General features: G+C 43.3%; 1 protein-coding gene and 1 long non-coding RNA gene across 2 annotated transcripts in view; one reads left to right on the forward strand and one right to left on the reverse strand.

The window, feature by feature from the left end:
- The window catches only part of LOC127530053 (uncharacterized), a 104,296-nt gene extending 101,846 nt beyond the window's left edge, over nucleotides 1-2,450 (forward strand). Inside the window, exon 2 of the long non-coding RNA XR_007936587.1 lies at nucleotides 2,369-2,450. This is a non-coding gene — a long non-coding RNA (uncharacterized LOC127530053). The remainder of the gene's footprint in view (nucleotides 1-2,368) is intronic.
- Nucleotides 1-18,799, reverse strand: part of LOC114663989 (adenylate cyclase type 2-like) — a 592,666-nt gene that overhangs the window by 447,945 nt on the left and 125,922 nt on the right.

Here is an 18,799-nt window from a genome sequence, read left to right on the forward strand (position 1 = left end):
AGCACTAAACAAACATGACACAGACCAGTTTTTAGCAGATTCAGATGATGGTGATGTAGTTATGAAATTAAATTCCTATGAACAGCCTCTGGAAAGTTAAGTAAAATTTTCACCTACTGTGACGCTGTTGTAAGTGAAGTATTGCTTAAGACATTTTCCAACCTTGACAAAAGTCACACAAGCAGGCACAGGGAAAGAAAATAAATCCAGAGAAAATTATAATCCGAAAGTTGGAACTGCAGTCCAATTGTGCAGCAAAGTATTGACACCAAAAAGACACCACAGATGGCGATTCCATCGGCTTCTAATGGCTCACTTTTAAAGCTACAGCCTTCATCTTGTTTCACTTAGCAGCCCTCACGACAACCACCAGAGCTGCCCAATAATGCCAGACTCCCGGGGCTGCTGAGATTTGCAGTCCATTTAAGTAGCTCAGCTACAGCGTCATCTGCAGTTTTCAGCAATAGGTCACAAAACAATATCCTTTTCATTGGTGAAGACAAACCCGCAAATACTGTAGCCATCTCCACGAATGGTAAACCAAACTAAAAGTTACGAGGTTTCAATAAGAAGGTTCAGACAAGATCCTCTCTGATGATGCTCCAGTCATTGATAGATAGATACAAGTTTATTTGTCCCCAGGGGGAAATTTGGCTTTTTACAGAAGCTATTTAAATAAATAAATAAATACATGTGAAACGCACTTTATAAAAGATACAGACGAATATACACACATACACAAGAATGACTGTAAAATAAGAAAATTAAAAAGAAAGAAAACTTCTGCCTAGGCAGCCCCATTCCCAGCGAGGCACTATACAGGTATATTGCTGTTGGTATAAAGGATCTTCCGTCTCGTTTCTTGACGCACTTCTGATGAATAATTCATTGTCTGAAAGTCTTCAGTGTCAGTGTGTCAGAGAGGATGTGCAGCTTTGTTCATATTGGCACTCAATTTTGTTTAGATTCTTTCCTTCGCTATGACCTCCAGGGGGTCCAGAGTGTGCCCTTTTAAACAGTTTGTTGTATCAGCAGGTCTCTCTTGAAGTGATGTTACCAGTCCAGCACATCACAGCAGAGAAAGTTGCACTGACCATCAGAGGAGTTGTAGGAGATGTGAAGGATCATTAAAGGAACACAGTGTCCTCAGGAAAAAGATTTAGCTTTGCGCTTTCTACTATTGCTCCTCTGTGTTCCAAGAGCAGTCCAACTGGTCATTGATGTGGACACCCAAGTACCTGTAGGAGTGGACCACCTCTACATCCACTCCCTGAATAATGAGCGGACAAAGAGAAGTTGAGGTATTTAAGGTAGTGATAAATAATATAAGAGTGGACTTACCATGCCCACATGTGAAATTTGCCTATATGTTTATTACTGTATACCATGTCTCGGTTAGGATTCCTCCCCTGGCTGTTTCATGTCTTTGTTGTACATTTTTGCTTTATTTGTGTGTGTTACTATTTCATTTGTTTATGATTTTGCAGTATTCTTTTACTTTATCTGTATCTAAGCATGTGTTATGTTCCATGTGTTTTGTGGGTGGTGCCCCAAAAGGCAGGGCCACATGTCAATCACCGCAAGAAACAACCTTCCACCATATTTACTAACATGCTGGAATTCTATGAGGAGGCAACAAAAGGATACGTTCAAAGTGGAGCATATGATATTATTTATTTTAACTTTCAGAAAGCATTTGATAAGGTGCCACATGAGAGGTTGGGCATCAAACTAAAAGAAGTGGGAGTTCAGGGTGATGTTTTTAGATGGGTGCAGAATTGGCTCAGACACAGGAAGCAGAGTGTGACGGGGTGAGGAACCTCATCAGAACTGGCCGATGTGTGACCAGAAGGGGTCAGTGCTGGGGCCGCTGCTATTTTTAATGTATATAAATGATTTATATAGGAATATAAATAATAAGATGGTTAAATTTGCAGATGATACCAAGATAAGTGGATTAGCAGATTATTTGGAATCCGTTATATCATTACAGAAGGACTTGGATAGCATACAGGATTGGGTAGATTTGTGGCTGATGAAATTTAATGTCAGTAAATGTAAAGAATTACACATAGGAAGTAAAAATGTGAGGTTTGAATACATGATGGGCGGCCAGAAAATCATGAGTACACCTTATGAGAAGGATTTAGGAGTCGTAGTGGACTCTAAGATATCGATTTCCAGACAGTGTTCAGAAGCCATTAAGAAAGCTAACAGAATGTCAAGTTATATAGCGCCTTGATGTGTAGAATACAAGTCCAAGGAGGTTCTGCTCAAGCTTTATAACACACTGGTAAGGCCTCATCTGGAGTCCTGTGTGCAGTTTTGGTCTCCAGGCTACAAAAAGAACATAGCAACACTAGAAAAGGTCCAGAGAAGAGCGACTAGGCTGATTCCAGGGCTACAGGGGATGAGTTATGAGGAAAGATTAAAAGAGCTGAGCCTTTACAGTTTAAACAAAAGAAGATTAAGAGGTGACATGATTGAAGCGTTTAAAATTATGAAGGAAATTAGTCCAGTGGATCGAGACGGTGCCTTTAAAATGAGTTCATCAAGAACACGGGGACACAGTTGGAAACTTGTTAAGGGGACATTTCACACAAACATTAGGAAGTTTTTCTTTACACAAAGAACGATAGACACTTGGAATAAGCTACCAAGTCATGTGGTAAACAGTAAGACTTTAGGGACTTTCCAAATTTCGACTTGATGTTTTTCTGGAAGAAAAAAGTGGATGGGACTGGTGAGCTTTGTTGGGCTGAATGGCCTGTTCTTGTCTAGAGTGTTCTAATATAAACCCAAAGGGTCTGCAATTGTTCCTGATGGTGGTTCACTTTGAAAACGCTTAGGAGTGTTTAACAAGTTATTGACACATTTCCTGTGCTTGTGATTTTTTTTTTTGGATATTTTATCCTATGCTCTAGTTTTTGACTTTGGTTTTGGACAAGGGTCATTTGGATTGCCGGCATCTTCTTTTTGTATTTTGTTGTCCTTGGAGCTTCACAGTGTAACTGAGGATTTTGTGAGAACACATTTTTTAAGACCCTGTGTTTGCCATCATTACTAGCCAGGGATTTGATGGTAAATTCCCCTCTAGTGGCCAGTTTTAAAAGTGTTTTTGGGACTCCTCATTTGTGACGTATTTAAATTATAGAATAGACTATGAATGAAAATCTGGCATGATGTTGGTTATCTCATATCCCCTTTATTCTCAACATATTGTCTAACTGAAAATCAAACCTTGAAATCTCCATGTATGTGAAAAGAAAAAAACATTTCAAGGGGTGCATTTGTATGTTCACATGGCTTTCTAAGTCTGTTCTAACCACACAAATTAAGAATTACAGTCTATGATGTCCTTGTCTAATATGGATTATTCTTATTTTCCTCCTTGAGTTTCCTGTCCTTTAATCTCATTACACTCTCATTTTTTAAAATCACAGCTGATGCCAATGACTTCTTACTTCAGGATTAGTCTTCTCAGCGGAACCTTATCCAATATCTTTACCAATTCTAAGAAAGGCAGGTCATATGTTCTAATTTTATTATCTTGTATGAAAGTCAGCTATACAACGAATCTTCTTAACCTAACGCTAGCTAGCTTTCATTTGGAATTTTATTTTATAAATGTTACCTACTTATCTACTGTACTTTGGACTACAGTTTTCACTATTAAGGTGGTACATTTTTGCCCAGAAATCTACACACAATAACCCATAATGATAAAACGTGAACACAGGTTTAAAGAAAGGCTCATAGGAATGAAAAATCAAAAAAATTACCTCCTTAATAATCGATTTTTGGTTTATCCACGACAACAGTGTGATCAGAAAGAAATAAAATGGGGATGTTGTCTTTTGTCCCCTGCTTCTCAGATTTTTCTTCCCATGGAGACAAAATCCCTCAGGTATTTACAAGGGTTTTCCTCAACAAAGTCACACAATGCGCTCAGATCTTCACATTTTTTTTTTTGCTATTTGAAACTTCAGTATTTGCATTTTGTGCTCAGTAATATCTTGTGAAATGTATGGACACTAGTAATAAAACACTTCTCTCTGATTACAAAACTGTAATCCTTGTTTCTGAATAGTACTATTAATTGCTGTAATTTATATTGCTGTGCTTCCGTTAAATCATACTCACTCTAGAAGAAAAAAAAAAAAAAGGCAGTGTTTCAAAGCCTGAGGTTGCGAGTTTAGATCCCACTACTGACACCACTGTATGTCTGACCACAAATACATCACTTCAAATGCCTGTGCTTTAATTAGGAAAACAAATGTAACCAGACATGTCTCAAATGTTGTTAAGTCACCTTGGATAAAGGCATCAGTCCAATAATACGTAAAAATATGAAGTTTGAAAGAGAGTGTGAAAGATCAGCCTTGCAACAGACAGACATGGACTCCAGATGTCCCAAAAACACGCATTGTTTAATTCACAACACAACAACACCGTGCACAAATCTCAAGGCTCAGTCCTTTTTTTTACTCCTCAGCCACCTCCACTCCTCTCTCACAAGCTTCATCTTCTCCCTCCCTACTCCGGCTCCTCGAATGGAGTGAGGTGCTTCCTGATCATCTTCCGGCAGCACTTCTTGGTGTGGCAGAAGTGCTGCTCTTGCACCCAGAAGCACTCCAGGCATACCTGGACTCTTCTTCCAGGGCTCCAAAATTGTCTGGGCACCCCCTGGCGGTGGCCACAGGCCCCAACAGGGATGAGCTTCCAAGCTCTGTTCCCACAGCCCACATGCAGACCAGGGTGGCGGCCCTCTCGTGGCCCAGGGGAGGTATTGTTCCTCTCCCGGTCCTTCCAGGCGTCGCGGCTAGGCAGGAACCCCAGCTGTCCGCCACAAGAATAAAACAAGACTAGGAACAGATCTCATAAAATAAAATACTCTTTTCAAACCAAATTCTCAATGTTGACTCCTTTTACTTCAATTGTAACTCATGTCTCCTTTTTGTCTGAAGCTATGTCTCTTAAGGAATTTTAGGAGAAACATCTGTGACAAATGATCTCTGTGAAGTCTTATGAGCCATCAAAGATCACCCTTTGAGAAGTTAAATTTTCTTATGGGGGTTTGCCCATGTATTAACCTTCATAGTGTTAGACCCGAGCGTCACTTGGGCTGTAAGAACAGTGCTAAAAGCGTTAGTCCCAAGTGTCACTCGAGCAACGGTACAGACACGACTATCATAAGATCAGAGTTTACTCAAGCTGTAAAAGTGCCCACAGCGTTGGTGCCCAGCATTATTAGGGCAACGGTATAGACGTGTCTTGTGCAAGCATCAGGCCCGAGCATTACCTGGGCAACACTGGAGACGTGTCTTCTCGTAGCCTCATAATGGCGTCTTGCAAGAAAATGTCTTCTCTAACAGCAGTGATGACGGAGTGAATCTGTCTTCAGGTGGTGAAACCGAAACAGTCAGTGAAACCAAAAGGGATTCCGGGAATCCAAACCTGATGCTTGCACATGTGCAGTTCATATTATTATTTGTATCATTATTATACTGTACCGCTGCCCTGGGAGAACAAATAACCCCCGGGTTGCCACACAATTAGAAAACTGCTGGAGCAAAGTAGTTAAATATCGAAAATCTATCGGGGCAACGTGACCAACGCTCCTCCTTTTATTTCACCCCTCACAACATGTCCCAGCTCTGCATTAAACTACAAGCCATATCACAAAATAAAGAGGCGGCAAAAAAAAATTACACATATATATTTTACATACAGACAAAAAAGCAAACAAACAAATACATAGCAATCAAACCCATCTTACCCGGTTTAGGAGCGAGATGTTCACGATTAGGAGAAACCAGTTTTTCAATATAGGTTAACGGTCTTTACCGTTTATGGCAAAGAGAAAGCCTACCGGAATACTCCGGCCGTTGAGCCGATATCAAAAAAGTTCAATCCTACCGGTCCAAAGAATCATCAGCAAAACCAAAGAAATAAGAGTCCATCTTCAGAGACGCGTCTCCCTTGTGTCGCCGAGTGAAAAAAAAACTTTTTCAGGCAGGTATTTTTCTTGGCGCTACCTCGTCGCTTCCCTTTGCTCCACCACAAGATGTCTCTCTTTCTCCCCTTCTTTTCCGGGTTTTAAGTCTTCAGCACCAACCGTCCTGACCGTGTTATGACGTCCCCCTTAAAGGTGTATTTACAGCGTCCACTTTCCCTGCAATGCACCCTATGGAACAGCAAACTGCCAACGGAACAATAGCACATGTGGCACCTGCTACAATACTTTCTACACTTCTGACTTTGTACATTTAGTGTTTGGCATATTTTACAGCAGAAAGGCGAGATTTAATAAAAATACAGGGTGGGCCACGGAAAAGTAGCCCACCTCCGGCGATAGTATGACAAGATGAACGAGCAAGTAGATTGTTTTTATTCACTTACCCACAAGTTAGAACAGATGCTGAAAGTGTTCCCTGTTCACGTCTATGCACCTTTGGGCTTGTCGGAGCATGTGGGCTGATACTAGATTGATGGATTAAAGACCAGAACTCCACATGACCCTTATCATCAAGTTCTTCCATGTGAACCCTGAATACCAGGAGGACTGATTGAGGTCATTTATGTTAGGTAGAATGCCTAGAGGGGGCTGGGTGGTCTCGTGCCCTTGGAACCCCTGCAGATTTTATTTTTTTCTCCAGCCATCTGGAGTTTTTTGTTTTTTTTTTGTCTTTTCTGTCCTCCCCGGCCATCGGACCTTACTTTTATTCTATGTTAATTAGTGTTCCCTAATTTTAATTATTTCTTTTGTCTTTTTTCTCTTTCTTCATCATGTAGAGCACTTTGAGCTACATTGTTTGTATGAAAATGTGCTATAGAAATAAATGTTGTTGTAATAATACAGGGTAATTCAGAACAGCAATTTTGATCAAAATCTGAGCTATAGTGGTTAAATTAAAGATTTGTGCTGCTCTGTTGTGGAACAACCCCATTGAAGAAAATAATAGTCATAACCCAAACATTGTTGCTGGTTGGGAAGGGTCCATCATAACTGTTCAGGTTTTAAGGCCCCTAAAATGCAAGTCCAATGCTCATTCTAACAGAGCTTCACAAGTCCTCTCATGAGCTGAGAGAACCTGTTAAAGAACAGCCAATCTCCATCAATTAGGTGTTTATGGTAGTGTGGCTAAACTGAAGCCACTCAAATAAAAAGGGATATATGACAGCCAGGTCTGACCCTGAGAGGTCTTAAGGAGATGTCCCCTTGAGCAAGGCCCTTAACCTGCAATTGCTCTGTCCTGGGTATGACGTTAACCTGCATCCAGCCCTGCAAGTAGGCCCTCCCATCTGCAGGGAAAACTTGGGGGTTGGTGACAGGATTGGCACTCCATCCATCCATTATCCAACCCGCTATATCCTGACTACAGGGTTACGGGGGTCTGCTGGAGCCAATCCCAGCCAACACAGGGCGCAAGGCAGGAAACAAACCCCGGGCAGGGCGCCAGCCCACCACAGTGCACGTATACACACACACACCAAACACACACTAGGGACAATTTAGGATCGCCAATGCACCTAACCTGCATGTCTTTGGACTGTGGGAGGAAACCGGAGCACCTGGAGGAAACCCACACAAACTCCATGCAAACTCCATGCAGGGAGGACCCGGGATGTGAACCCTGGTCTCCTAACAACTTTTAACTTGCAGGATATTTTCTATCAGACAGTTGTGGCGAGCGCCCTCTTCTACGCAGTGGTGTGCTGGGGAGGCAGCATTAAGAGGAAAGATGCCTCACGCCTGGACAAACTAGTGAGGAAGGCAAGCTCTATTGTTGGCATGGAGCTGGACAGTTTAACATCTGTGGCAGAGCGAAGGGCGCTCAGCAGGCTCCTATCAATTATGGAGAATCCACTGCATCCACTTAATAGTATCATCTCCAGACAGAAGAGCAGCTTCAGCAACAGACTGCTGTCACTGTCCTGCTCCACTGACAGATTGAGGAGATCATTCCTCCCCCAAACTATGCGACTCTTTAATTCCACCCAGGGGGGGTAAACGTTAACATTTAACATTATACATAGTTATTGTCTGTTTTTCACCTGCATTATTATCATTCTTTAATTTAATATTATTTATTGTATCAGTATGCTGCTGCTGGAGAATGTGAATTTCCCATTGGGATTATTGGCTAACAAAAGGTGTCATTTTGCTTGGCTTTTCTCTACATTCATAATGGCTAACACGGTACAACACCCTAGTACCATTGGGATTAATAAAGTATCTATCTATCTATCTAACTGCGAGGCAGCAGCGCTACCCACTGTGCCACCGTGCCGCCCATTGGTACTCCAGCCACCATAAAAAAAACCTCACACTATTCCATGCCATCTGAACTAGTGTGATGCTGTGGTATCACCCGTTGCAAGGCTGCACTCAGGTCCTAACGTGGTTTGTCCTGTGGTGGGTGCGGCTACGTGCTGTATCAGTGTGTGCTCCTAATCCCTCTCTTTCTCTCCCACTCTACTGTGTCAGACTCGGAGAACTAAACCCATTGAGTCTGAGCAGAGCAGACTACATCAGAACCCAAAACGCACTGTAAAAGGAGATCCAGCAGAATTCTCTCTTTTTGTGTGGTAAATAACACACTCAAGGACATCAATGGAAATGAAGGGGAAGCACATTTAAGACTATAGTCAGGAAGCACTTCTTCATGCAAAGAGCTGTGGAACTGTGGAACAATCTACCGAGGCATGGAGCTGAAGCAGAAACCTTTAAGAAGAATCTGGATGAGCTGTTGGAAGAACTTAGCTACATAAAAACAGGCTTGAAGGACTGAAAGGCCTCCTCTCGTTTGTCAAATTTCTTATGTTCTACAAGAATGAGGAATAAGATTCTCTGGTCCAATGACATAAAAACTGGGCAGACACCACTCGTCATCTGCCTAATACCAACCCTCCAGTGTAGCATGGGGGTGGCAGCATCATGCTATAGGGGTACAGGGATCGAGAGACTAGTCACAGTTGAAGGAAGGATAAAATACAGTCAATCACAGAGAAAACCTGCACCATAGAGCATGATACCTCAGACTGGGGTGTCAGTTTCACCTTTCAATAACCCGAGGCATACAGACAAGACTAGACTCGAATGACTTCAGGACAAGTTTCTGAGTGTCTTTGAGTGGCCCTGCCAAATATCTGTGGAGAAACCTAAACATGAAAGCTTACACAGATGCTTTCCATCCAATGTAACAGAGCTCGAGAGGATTTGCCAGAATGAATGAGATGAACTTCCCAAACCCAGGTGTGCAATGCTTATAGAAACTGAACAAGAAGGCTCAAAGCTGGAACTGCTGCCAAAGGGCCTTGTACAACACACTGAATTAAGGGTCTGTTGGTCAAGCTCATAAAACTTGATATTACAATCCCAATATTCGGCACTTGATGTCTTGAATGGGTATAGGGTAATCGCTTTGTTGGGGTCATCAGGTGGGCACCCTGCTTCATCTATGTTTCATTGATATGCCCACAACACCTCCACAGATGCTGCGGTCCAAGGTGCGCTCCCCTCTGCTTTTAGCCCTTGCTTGTCATTCTGCTGCCCAGTTGGGATCCTTTCTCTTCAGCCAAACCTCAGTTGCTGCTTCGTTTGGCAGCTTATGAAAGTGACGTGATGGCCTGTCAGAAGGTCTGCCCTCATACTCCCATGGTCTTCAGAAGCCTGATTGCTGATGATCTACAAACCCTCTAAACCCTACTGTACTGCGAGCCCCAGGGTACACCAGCTGCGTTGTTCTGCCTCAGCTGCACTGTCTGCATACCTAAGAATTTTGCATACAACTGCTACCTCCCATGGCACCATTAACTCCACAACAAACAAGGACTTCTGCAATACGAGAGACTTTGGATTTTGATTCTTAATAAATTTGCAGACGTTTCTGCACACTTTATCATTATTGACTGCATACTGATGAGCAAAAAAATATTGAAATTTACAATACAATAAACTGCAGAAAGTGAAAGGCTCTGAAGACTTTGTCCACTCTAAGTGTCACTTCTTTCACTTCCTACAGTTTTTCAGGAATGGCGGCACCTTAAAATCAGTTTTATACAAAGCATGTAAATATTGACCTTAAAAAATGGCCCAAGTGACTACCACGCAATGAAAAATAAAAAATTCATGACTTTGGCAAATAAGCATGTTAGCTTTGAAAGTTTCACGTGAAATCATCGCTTAAAATTATGATGGCAGTAATGGAGTCACAATGAAGCTCAGTGCATTACTGAGTTGTGAGTCCAAGGTTAACATTTAATACTCTTAACGGTCACATCTCACTGTTCTGCATTGCCCACATCTCTTGCAGGACTTCTAATTTTCTTACATAACTATTCCAAAAGCTACAGTAGATAATAAATCCTTTAATAAGTCTGTTAATAAGTCTCCCTTAAAGTCAGAAGAACTAAGCAGGAGGAACACTTCAGTTCCATCGACAATGGCAGGGACGGTCTGGAGAGATAATGCAGCTTCACATTTCTTGGAGTCACCACAACTGATGATCTAAAATGGACACAACATATCTCTGCTATGATCAAGGTGGCTCACCAAGGCCCATAATTTGTTGGCTGTATGCAGAAAACTTTGATGTGTCAGCCACACTTACCAGCTTGCAGTGAACTCCATTCTCATTGACTGCAATGGAATGGCACCTGCTCAGCCCAGGGCTACAGGGCTCTACAAATAAGTGCTGAAGTCGGCGCAAAAACTAAATGCAGCCTGTAATGAGGCATTTTGCTTAAGACATTTTTTTTTCTGCTGCTTGTGTCTTTTTAGATGCTTTGATCATCAGAGGAATGTTCATATGCTGGTGTCTTGTATTAATTTAGCTAGAAGCAAGTAAAATGTTCTTATTTGTATTATTTGCATATATACCACATTTTTTTGTATTTCCCAACATTTATTGGCTGTGTTGTCAGGACATGTAACACCATTCCTATGGGCTCAACCCACACCACATTCAGCGTGTCAAAGTGGAGTCTTCCATATTGCGAAAAGGCAACACAAAACTCATAAATACTATAAACAAAAGACCTTCTGCTCCTCAGTCTTTCCAGCTACTGATGTGCAGCATTCACCAGGATGATGCGATGGCAGCCATTTTTTTTTTTTTGCACCAGTACATTCACCACACAAACTGTTATGTGGTGAAGTGGCGAGACAGAAAGAGTCAAACAGAGACAAAGGATGATTAACTGTGAACCACCCAGTCTCACTGAGATTGCACAAGTGGTGAACCAGTTGGGGGAAGGGGAAGGGTGGAAGGCTGCAGGGCTCTGTGGTATCCAGGGTGAACTTCTCCAGGCTTCTGATCAGGCTGTCCTCCTGGCATTGCAAGCCATCTTTTCTTCCATTTGGGAGACTGGCATCATCCTAACTGACTGGAAAACGGGACATGTCATCCCTATCTGGAAAGGGAAGGTGATCGCCTGGATTGCAGCAACTACAGGGGTATAACTCTGCTCTCGGTGCCGGGTAAAGTCCTTACTAGGGTCATCCTCAATAGGATCCATGATCACTTGCTCACCTACAAGCGACAAGCATAAATCCAGACTGTTCCGAAGGAGTCTACCATCGAGCGCAAACGCAAATATCGGCAGAGTTTCTTTGCAGCCTTTGTCGATTTTCATAAAGCGTTCGACTCGGTTGATCAAGCTGCCCTGTGGGACATCCTGAGGGTTCGCAGGATCCCGTCGAGGTTGCTGGATATCATGGCTGGCCTGTACACCGATACAGTGAGTGCTGTGCAGAGTGGAGGCAGACCCTATGCATTTTTCCCAGTTGATTCTGGGGTTCGTCAGGGGTGTGATCTTACTCCTACTCTATTCAGTGCTTGTATAGACTGGGTGATGGGCAAGGTCGTGGGGTCCAGCAGCTGTGGGGCATCTGTTGGTGAAGAAAGATTCACGGATCTTGACTTTGCTGACAATGCTGTGATCTTCATGGAGTCAATGGAGGCTCTGATTGGGGCTCTCAAGAGACTGAGTGAGGAGTCCGAGTGTCTGGGCTTGCAAGTGTCCTGATAAAAACCAAAGATCAGGGCCTTTAATGACCTCTTGGGCACGGCCATCAGCAGTGTGTCTGTCTACAGAGAGAGCGTTGACCTCGTTGAGAGGTTTACTTACCTCGGCAATGACATTTATGTCTCTGGTGACTCATCCTATAAAGTCAGTAAACGGATTGGGAGAGCATGGGGGGTCATGAGGTCACTGGAAAGGGGTGTGTGGCACTCCTGATATCTATGAAAAAGTACGAAGGTCCAAGTCTTTAGAGTCCTGTTGCTTCCTGTCTTGCTATATGGTTGTGAGACATGGACGCTATCCAGTGACCCGCGACGAAGACTGGACTCCTTCATGTGTGTCTCTCCGGAAAATCCTTGGGCACCACTGGTTTCACTGTGTTGCTCATGGAGTCCCAAATGAGGCACATTACCTGCATTGTGAGGGAGCATCAGTTACGGCACAACGGCCATGTGGCACGTTTGCCCGAGGGCGATCAGCTTATAAAATCCTCATTGTTGGGGACCCGAGTGGCTGGACCAGGCCAAGGGGTCACCCACGTAACACCTGGCTGCGGAAGATAGAGGGTCATTTTCAGAGGGTGGGACTGGACTGCATGTCTGCCTGAGGGGTTGTTTCATCATGTAGTGGGTGCAGCAACACACCGTACCAGTGCAGGCTCCCCAACTTGACTTGACGATCAAATTGTTGTATGGCACCAATCATGGCATTGGGGGACCAAAGCCATTCCTAAAGTTTTGAGTGTTTCCCGGAGCCCAACCTGACTTGATGATTAGGGGGCCAGAAGGACTCTTTATGAAGGATGCCCAGGGATCTTTAATGACCACAGAGAGTCAGGACTTCAGTTTTTCATTTCACCAGAAGGACGGCACCATTTTAACAGCACAGTGTCCCCCGTCACTGAACTGGGGCTATGAGATCCACAATCCGAGCACAGGGAAAGCGCCCCCTGCTGGCCTCACTGACACCTCTTCTAGTTGCAACCCAAGCTTTTTGCCAAGAAAGAAAATTGTGCCTTTTATAATAAACAATACTCAACATAAATAAAGCATTTCAGCTTTCAAAAGAAAGAAAGACCTTCCATTTCTGACTGAAATCCCTCAAACAGGAATTATTTATTTGGGGGTGGACAACTCCAGGTGGATTAATTATAAAAGGATAACGTGATAAAATTCATCTTCTCAGGTGACCTCAAGCTGCAGGCTAACAAGATTTTGCCGGTAGTGAAACCCAGAGGAAAAAAGACTTATTTAAGAGCCATCAGATAGTAGAAAGAAAATGGAGAAGGAAAGAGATGTGGAGAATGAACAGGAAATAGAGGATAACATTTTCAGAAAAGTGGGAAGCATTAGGATAGTGGTGAGAAAATGAGGTAAAAACGATAAAGTTGTTCTGCCAGATGACAAAAAGGCAGCAAGAAGAAAAGTGGATCGGGAAATGGACAAATCAAAAATCAATGTCAAAACAAAGAACACGGGTCAGAACCGCAAGTTAGGACTTACTGAGTGAACAATATCCAAACACAAATCAAACTCAGTTAAAAATAAAAGTACAGAAATCCCAAGCCAAAAGTCAAACCAACACAAGGCCAGATTAAGACCCCCACAGGCCCCTGATTGTCTGAATGAATGGAGCCTCTTAGCAGAGAGTTGATGAAACTTTAAATGGCAGGGTGTCTGCGTGGTGCATTATTTAATGTATCCAGAAACTGAAGCGGTGAAGATTTGAGTACTCGCTTGATGATTTTAGTGTGCGGACCCCTGATTGTTCCATCTTTATGCAAGGGGTGGTCACTGTTGGCGATTAATGGCATGCAGCAGGGGAACACCAAGTGGTAAAAAGGTTCTGTGCCACCACGGACCTCTTGGCGCACACCCAGAATGCCCTGATGGTAGGTCTGCCCACAAACCAACACTACTATCATCTACTAAAAATTTTTGTTTGTGTCCGTTACATTTCAGCAAGCGATTGCTCCCTGCCTAAAGTGTATTGCTCTTAATGTTACTTTTGTTGTTTATGAATTATTTTTTCTTTGTTGTATTTATGTAATTTTTGTTAATGTAACATTACTTTAGAGCAGATTCGACCCAGCCACAGGGGATGCACAAACCAGTGTTTTTCTTCGTGCCGGTCCCAAGCCCAGATAAATGGGGAGGGTTACGTCAGGAAGGGCATCCGGAGTAAAACTTTGCCAAATCAATATGCGGACAATACAAATTTCCATACCGAATCGGTCGAGCCCTGGGTTAACAATGACCGCCACCAGTAGTGTTAGTCAACAGGGTGCTGTAGGAAATTGGGTTACTGTTGGCCGAAGAAGAAGGAGAAGAGGGGGGAGACGTGTCTGGAGGCAGGAGGAGAGGAGGAAGGTAAAGAGTGGAACTGAGGGTAGGAACTTTGAATGTTGGCAGAATGACTGGTAAGGGGAGAAAGTTAGCAGATATGATGGAGAAGGAAGGTTGAAATATTGTGCGTGCAATAGACTAAATGGAAGGGGAGTAAGGCCAGCTGGATCAGAGGTGGATTCATATTGTTCTATCATGGTGTGGATGGGAGGAGAAATGGAGTAGGGGTTATTCAAAAGGAACAGTATGTCAAGAGTGTTTTGGAGGTGAAAAGAGTGTCAGGCAGAGTAATGATTATGAATCTGGAAATTGGAGGTGTGATGATGAATGTTGTTAGTGCATATGCCCCGCAAGCTGGGCGTTTGATTGATGAGAAAGAAGATTTTTGGAGAGTTGGAAGAAGTGATGAACAGTGTACCCAAGGGGCAGAAAGTGGCGATTGGAGCGGATTTCAATTGGCATGTTGGTGAAGGGAACAGTGGAGACGAGGAGGTGATGGGTAGGTATGGTGTCAAGAAGAGGAATAAAGAAGGCCAGAGGATAGTGGATTTTGCCAAAAGGATGAACATGGCTATGGTGATTATGTATTTTAAGAAGAGGGAGGAACATACTGTAGGGTTATGTACAAGAGTGGAGGAAGATGCACACAGGTAGATTACATCCTATGCAGAAGAGTTGATCTGAAGGAGATTGAAGACTGCAAAGTAGTGGCAGGGGAAAGTGTAGTTAAGCAGCATAGAATGGTTGTCTGTAGGATGACATTGAAGATCAAGAAGAGGAAGAGAGTGGGGGCAGATCCAAGGATCAAATTGTGGAAGTTGAAAAAGGAAGACTGCAAGGTTGAGTTGAGCACTGGGTGGCAGTAAAGAGTTACCAGACAGTTGGGAAACTACAGCAGATATAGTAAGCAAGAAGGGTGCTTGGCGTGACATCTGGAAAGAAGGAGAAAAAGGAAACCTGGTGGTGGAATGAGGAAATACAGGAGAGTATACAGAGGAAGAGGATGGCAAAGAAGAAGTGGGATAGTCAGGGAGATGCAGAAAGTAGACAAGAGTACAAGGAGATAAGGCGCAAGGTGAAGAGAGAGGTGGCGAAGGCTAATGAGAAGGCCTATGATGAATTGTATGAGAGGTTGGACACTAAGGAGGGAGAAAAGGACCAGAGGGATCGAGCTGGGAAAGATCTGCAGCAGGTTATGGTGATAAAAGATAAAGATGGAAACATACTCACAAGCGAGGAGAGTGCGTTGAGCAGATGGAAAGAGTACTTTGAGAAGCTGATGAATGAAGAGAACAAGAGAGAGAGAAGAGGTTGGATGATGTGGAGATAGTGAATCAGGAAGTGCAACGGATTAGCAAGGAGGAAGTAAGAACAGCTATGAAGAGGATGAAAAATGGAAAGGCCGTTGGTCCAGATGACATACCTATGGAAGCATGGAGGTGTTTAGGAGAGATGGCAGTGGAGTTTGTAACCAGATTGTTTAATGGAATATTGGAAAGTGAAAGGATGCCTGAGGAGTGGAGAAGAAGTGTACTGGTGCCGATATTTAAGAATAAGGGGGATGTGCAGGACTGCAGTAACTACAGGGGGATAAAATTAATGAGCCACAGCATGTGGCAGTTATGGGAAAGAGTAGTGGAAGCTAAGTTAAGAAGTGAGGTGATAATTAGTGAGCAGCAGTATGGTTTCATGCCAAGAAAGAGCACCACAGATGAGATGTTTTCTCTGAGGATGTTGATGGAGAAGTTTAGAGAAGGCCAGAAGGAGTTGCATTGCGTCTTTGTGGACCTGGAGAAAGCATATGACAGGGTGCCTCAAGAGGAGTTGTGGAATTGTATGAGGAGGTCGGGAGTGGCAGTGAAGTATGTAAGAGTTGTACAGGATATGTACGAGGGAAGTGTGACCGTGGTGAGGTCTGCGGTAGGAGTGACGGAGGTGGGATTACATCAGGGATCGGCTCTGAGCCCTTTCTTATTTGCAATGGTGATGGACAGGTTGACAGACGAGATTAGACAGGAGTCCCCGTGGGCTATGATGTTGGCTGATGACATTGTGATCTGTAGCATAAGTAGGGAGCAGGTTGAGGAGGCCCTGGAGAGGTGGAGATATGCTCTAGAGAGGAGAGGAATGAAGGTCCGTAGGAACAACACGACAGAATACATGTGTGTGAATGAGAGGAAGGTCAGTGGAATGGTGAAGATGCAGGGAGTAGAGTTGGTGAAGGTGGAGGAGTTTAAATACTTGGGATCAACAGTACAGAGTAATGGGGATTGTGGAAGAGAGGTGAAGGAGAGTGTGCAGGTAGGGTAGAATGGGTGGAGAAGAGTGACAGGAGTGATTTATGACAGGCGGGTATCAGCAAGAGTGAAAGGGAAGGTCTACAGGACGGTAGTGAGACCAGCTATGTTATATGGGCTGGAGACGGCTGCACTGACCAGAAAGCAGGAGACAAAGCTGGAGGTAGCAGAGTTAAAGATGCTAAGATTTGCATTGGGTGTGACGAGGATGGACAGGATTAGAAATGAGGACATTAGAGGGTCAGCTCAGGTGGGACGGTTGGGAGACAAAGTCAGAGAGGCAAGATTGTGTTGGTTTGGACATGTGCAGAGGAGAGATGAGGGGTATATTGGGAGAAGGATGCTAAGGATGGAGCTGACAGGGAAGAGGAAAAGAGGAAGGCCTAAGCGAAGGTTTATGGATGTGGTGAGAGAGGACATGCAGGTGATGAGTGTGACAGAGCAAGATGCAGATGACAGAAAGATATTGAAGAAGATGATCCGCTGTGGTAACCCCTAACGGGAGCAGCCGAAAGAAGACGACGACGACGACTTTAGAGCAGATTCAAAACGTATTCACTCCCCTTCAACTTCATTCTGCACACTTTACCATGTTCTAGAGTTAATTCTAAATTTTTACATTTGCAATTTTTCTCCATCAATTGGCACTCAATAATCCAAAATGACAAACTGAAAACTTGTCTTTAGAAAGATTTGCAAACTTATTAAAATAATAAAAACTGATCTCTCTCATTCCTAGAAGTATTCTGACCCTTAGCTCAGTACTTTGCAGAAGCCCCTTTGGCAGCAATCCCAGCTTTGAGCTTCCTGGATAAGTCTGTACCAGCTTTGCACACCTGCATTTGGGTTTTTACCCAATTCTTCCTGGCAGATCCTCTCAAGCTCCGGAAGACTGAATGGAAAGCATCTGCAAACTGCCATCTTAGGTCTCTCCCTACACATTCTCAAAATGGATTTCAAATGAAGCCTCCTATTCCTAGACATTTTCAGAGCCTTCGTTCAGTACTTTGTAGAAGCCCTTTATGCTGCAATTACAGCTTGCGCAAGTCTCTACAAGTTTTACACACCAGGATTGGAGCAAGTTGTCTCATTCTTCCTTGCTGATTCTCTCAGTCTCCATTAGATTGAATGGGAAGAGTCTGCAAACTGCCATCTTCAGGTCTCTCCACACACATTCTCACAAACTTCAGCAAATTTATTGAAAGTCAACAACTGAAATCCCTCTTTCCAATAAGTACTCAGACCCATTGTTATGGCACTCCAAACTGTGGTATGGACATGTGATGAGAAGAGACCAAGAAGATGTGGGCAAAAAATGATGAGAATGGAAGTCCAGGGGAAAAGAAAGCAAGATTAGCCAAAAGCGGAGGTGGATGGATAAAGTCAAAGAAGAACTTTATTGAGAAGGTTGATCAAACACATCGACCCCACACAGAAGTGGGAAAAGATGAAGAGGAAAAGTCCCCTTCCCTAAGGATTCCTTTCCTACATTAACCATTTTACATTGTTCAGACCAAACTTCATGTGTATGACTTATGAATATGACTTATTTCTAGCAGCTGCTGTAATTGTTTGTTCCTACATGCACCTTTACATCATCCATATAGAATAAGCATGGTGGGCTGTAATGTTGGTGTTGGTTTTTGATTTTGTAGCCATATTGTGCCTTGTTTAATCCATTTGATGGTGTGTTGAGTGCATGACACAGCCAGAGAGGTCTAAGAGATTCTCCCTGCCTTGTCTTATGTGCATCAAGTCTGTGCATATGGATGTTTGGTTGATACAGCCATGTTGTGTTGGTCTCCAGTGTCTGATTAGTGTAACATTGTGTGGTGTATCATGCATAATCCCCATCCTCCTCATTATTATCTACTATAAACTGTGTGAAAGCTAGGGGGCATCACTGAGCCCCAAACCCCAACATACAAAACAGTCCTGGGTTCAAAAATAAAAATAAAAAGGTTTATTACACATATACCTTATAAAACAATAAACAGGTTATCTCGTCTTCCCTTCCCCTTCCTCTCCCTACACTATTACTTTTCCAAGATGACTGTTGCCTTCTTTCCTCCCAGATCAGTCTCTTCAAACTATGCAAGCAGGCTCCTTTGATGCTGGAACCAGGAG

Source organism: Erpetoichthys calabaricus, chromosome 13 (genome assembly GCF_900747795.2).
Source record: "Erpetoichthys calabaricus chromosome 13, fErpCal1.3, whole genome shotgun sequence".
Lineage (NCBI taxonomy): Eukaryota > Metazoa > Chordata > Cladistia > Polypteriformes > Polypteridae > Erpetoichthys > Erpetoichthys calabaricus.